The sequence below is a fragment of the Solanum tuberosum genome, unplaced genomic scaffold, assembly GCF_000226075.1.
Source record: "Solanum tuberosum cultivar DM 1-3 516 R44 unplaced genomic scaffold, SolTub_3.0 scf00243, whole genome shotgun sequence".
Classification (NCBI taxonomy): Eukaryota; Viridiplantae; Streptophyta; class Magnoliopsida; order Solanales; family Solanaceae; genus Solanum; species Solanum tuberosum.
Genome location: NW_006239166.1, coordinates 657,340 through 661,590, shown reverse-complemented (window position 1 = coordinate 661,590; position 4,251 = coordinate 657,340). Strand labels below are relative to the sequence as shown.

Here is a 4,251-nt window from a genome sequence, read left to right as displayed (position 1 = left end):
TCAAAGGTGTATCCAGGATTTTTAAATGATGGGTGCATTATTACAAAAAATATTGATCTAAGATATAAATTTAATCGATTTGACATTTAGGTTTTTATTACTACAAACATTTAATTTTTAATATTATCGGTCCAAAATTATATATATATATATATATATATAATTTTGGACCGATAATATTAAAAATTAAATGTTTGTAGTAATAAAAACCTAAATGTCAAATCGATTAAATTTATATCTTAGATCAATATTTTTTGTAATAATGCACCCATCATTTAAAAATCCTGGATACACCTTTGATTAACAAGATGTTAAGGATCATTTGGTGATGTATATAAAAATGTCATAAATTTCTATGTATTAGTTATATATAACTAATTTTAATATATGCATTATTTTTGGGCTAATCCATCACTGACCCCTTAAACTTGGCATCAACTTTTACTTGGACACTTTAACTAGGCTTTGTTCATTTTAAGCACCTCATGTCGCATCTTGTTGTGTCATTTTGACACTTTTTGCTGAATAAACATAGTATGTGTGCTATACAAATTTTGAGAAAGAAAGTGTCTGACGCGCTCAAAATTTGTGTAGCACACGTACTATGTTTATTCAGCAAAAAGTGTCAAAATGACACAACAAGATGCGACATGAGGTGCTTAAAATGAACAAAGCCTAGTTAAAGTGTCCAAGTAAAAGTTGATGCCAAGTTTAAGGGGTCAGTGATGGATTAGCCCAAAAATAATGCATATATTAAAATTAGTTATATATAACTAATACATAGAAATTTATGACATTTTTATATACATCACCAAATGATCCTTAACATCTTGTTAATCAAAGGTGTATCCAGGATTTTTAAATGATGGGTGCATTATTACAAAAAATATTGATCTAAGATATAAATTTAATCGATTTGACATTTAGGTTTTTATTACTACAAACATTTAATTTTTAATATTATCGGTCCAAAATTATATATATATATATATATATATATAAGTTAAATGTTTAATTTAATGGTTAAGGTATTGTGAAAGTTTCTTGAGATCGTGTGTTTGAATCCTACTAGCCTCATAATAATAATTATACGATATTGATCCCATTACATTAAATTTAATTATATCGTATCGATTATTGTAATTTAAAAGACTCATTTGATATAACAATCGATTTGGTGTAATCTCGTCGTTACATTTATTTTTATTTTTAACTACTTATTATTTAATAGTTCTATTTTATCTTTTTATAATAGTTCTATGCCGTATCTTATTACTTTTTCTTTTTATAGATTTATCATTCAAATTATGAATATGTGATATGTAACCATGAAGAAAGATACAATCTATTTAAATAGTATATTTATTACAATAATACAATACGATATAATATGATATATCCGTTTCACAAAGAGTGACCTGGTTTGACTTGACACAACGTTTTAGAAATTAATTTTTTTTTTTGAATCTTGTGATCCTAAATTAAAGTTATGTCAAATGTACTAAATTGCCCTTCAATCTTGTGGCTTTAAACATGCCATGTGGAAAGCTGAAATTAAAATATTACCAAAAAAGGAAATATGTCATTTTTTTAAAACAGACTAAAAGGGAAGCAGGTCATTCTTTATGAAACGGAGGGAGTATTATAAAATAATACTCCCTCCGTTTAAAAAAGAATGACCTGGTTTGACTTGACACGGAGTTTAAGTAAATAAAGAAGTACTTTTGAATCTTGTGGTCCTAAATTAAAGTTATGTCAAATGTACAAAATTGCCCTTAATCTTGTGGTCTTAAACATGCCACGTGGAAAACAAAAAGTAAAATGTTACCAAAAAAGAAAAGAGGTCATTCTTTTTTTAAACTGACTAAAAAGGAAAGAAGGTCATTTTTTGTGAAACGGAGGGAGTACGTAACAACTATTTAAACAATGTAAGCTTTTTGGACCTATTGATGGATTAGACAGAAAGTGTGGGCCATAATATTTAAGATATAAAACAGTGCTGGTTTTAATTGTAGTGGCCCAATTTTGAATTATAAATTGGCCCACTTACCAAGAGGTCTCTTTACAATTGCAAATAAAATGGTACCACACCTAAGCTAAACGTCAATTCTCAATTATTAGAGCACATGAGAGAGATGTAACAACACTAAATTTCAACTTTGATTTTTTTTTTCCCCTCTAAAATTGCTTTCACAAACAACTTGGTAAGAGAATTAGAATGTCGACGAACAGTTGTTTGCTTCTAGTTGGAGTGACTTTAACACATTTCGAACAAATTATCCTTAGCTGCAAGCACATAGCTCAAGTGCACATGTTATTCAAAAATTATATGTTTGCATACTTTTGTTAAATAGTAAATCTGAAGAAAAAAGTAATAATTTAACTTGAGGTAAGTTAAAAGACATTGATTACTAATGAGAGAATATATGTTGGTTTGATTCATTTTTATGTTGTTTTAAATAAACTTAGGCAAATCATCCTTATGTATCGATTCCACGGTTTAACTTCTTGTTGGATAATATTAATTACCTCGTGTTCGATTATGAACCTTATATGTTGATGTTTTCTCTAAGTAGCATAGGTTGACCATAAGAATTTCTAAAGGCCAACCTTTACTATCACCTTGTTAGGATTGGTCTATAATACTCATGGGGCCCACAAGCACCCGACAACTTTTAGATTTTTTTTTTATATATATATATAAAAAGATAACATATTTAAGTATGCACCCAAACATATTTATCTCATTAATTATTTCTACTTTTTTTCTTTTTTCTTGTTAAAAGTGGGGCAAGGTAAATATGGGGGCCATGAAAAGTGAACCCTTGAGATGTTTATCTCAGTATAGGATGAAATAATAAAATATGCCCAAAAAAATTAGAGGGAAGTAATAGTAAATTTATGTTTCCAATGAAATTAATTTATTTAACTATTATTACAGAAACTAATATATATTCCATTCTCAAATTTTAAGTTGTAAAGAAGTTGGTTAATTCCTTTTGTCACTTAGTGTAGACCTTCAAGATTTATTTTTTTTGGAAATTAACAATTAAGTAAATTGTTTGTTACACCACCTATATATATCACAGGGTATCTAGTGCATTCATATACAAATAAAAAAGAAATTATCAAGATATAATTGTATAAAAAATGGTGAAGGTAACAAGCAATTTGTTCTCTCTAATTTTCTTGTTCATTTTGTTAGGTAAGATTTCTCTTTTCTCTCTTAATTCTTTCATAAGAGTTCTCTCCTTTTCTTTCTTCTTCTTATGCTAATTAAAATAGACTATTTGTGTGATCATTTGATCCAAATGATAGTATATTCACAGTTTGATTAAAAATTGATTGATAAACACTATAATCAAATGTTATAAGATAAATTATAAAGTCATAACTATTAACACGCAATATCAATTTCATCGATAAGAGACATATACATACCTATTTTTACAAGTGTTGTTCCAAGGTAATTGTCTCTCTCCATCATATTTATGTTTTGCCCCCACCCTACCCCACCTCGCCCTTCCCCAACCCACTCATAACACTCCCTTCTACCCTACATAATCATACAGCCATCATCGCATTATATATATATATTACATGATAGGGGTCAAGCTACCCCCCCCCCCTCTTTAACCTTAGGTTCACAATCTAATGATGATAACTTATTTTAAAAAATTACAATAACCAGCGGTGGACATGGAACCTTGCATCTAACGAAGGAAGTAGCATGTACGTTGGTTCCCACCTAAACTACAAAGAGAAAATTAGCTAACAAAGAAATTACATCTGTCATATTTCCTCCTAAAAGAAAAAAGACGTCACTTATCAAGTTGAAACAAACCCTTTACTTATCTAGTCTTTTTTTCTTCGTACATAACACACCCTTAATTTCTATGTACGTATTATCAATAAATTTAACTTTTGATCTCTTAACATTTCTTATGATTTATTCACAGGTTCACCATCATATATGGTATTGGGACAAGTTCAAAATTGTAAAAGCCAAAAAGATTGTGATCCTGCATCTTGTAAACATGGAATTCTACTATGTATAGAAGGATTTTGTATGTGTGATGAGCCACCAATGTACGTGGGTAGTGATGGTCCTTGCAACAAGAAAAGTGATTGTGATACAACTAAGTGTGCTCCCATATGTCCACCAAAATGATTCATGGTAATTGTGTTTGTAGTGGTCCTTATTGTATGTGAGCATGAAATATAATTAAATATAAAGAGAACAATTTTTAT

General features: G+C 29.0%; 1 non-coding gene across 1 annotated transcript; it reads left to right on the top strand.

Annotated features, from left to right (window-relative positions):
• Window positions 1–1,605: 1,605 nt before the first annotated feature.
• Window positions 1,606–1,693, top strand: MIR8019 (microRNA MIR8019). Its single transcript, NR_130384.1, has one exon. It is a non-coding gene; the product is annotated as a microRNA MIR8019 (primary transcript).
• The last annotated feature ends 2,558 nt before the right edge of the window (window positions 1,694–4,251 follow it).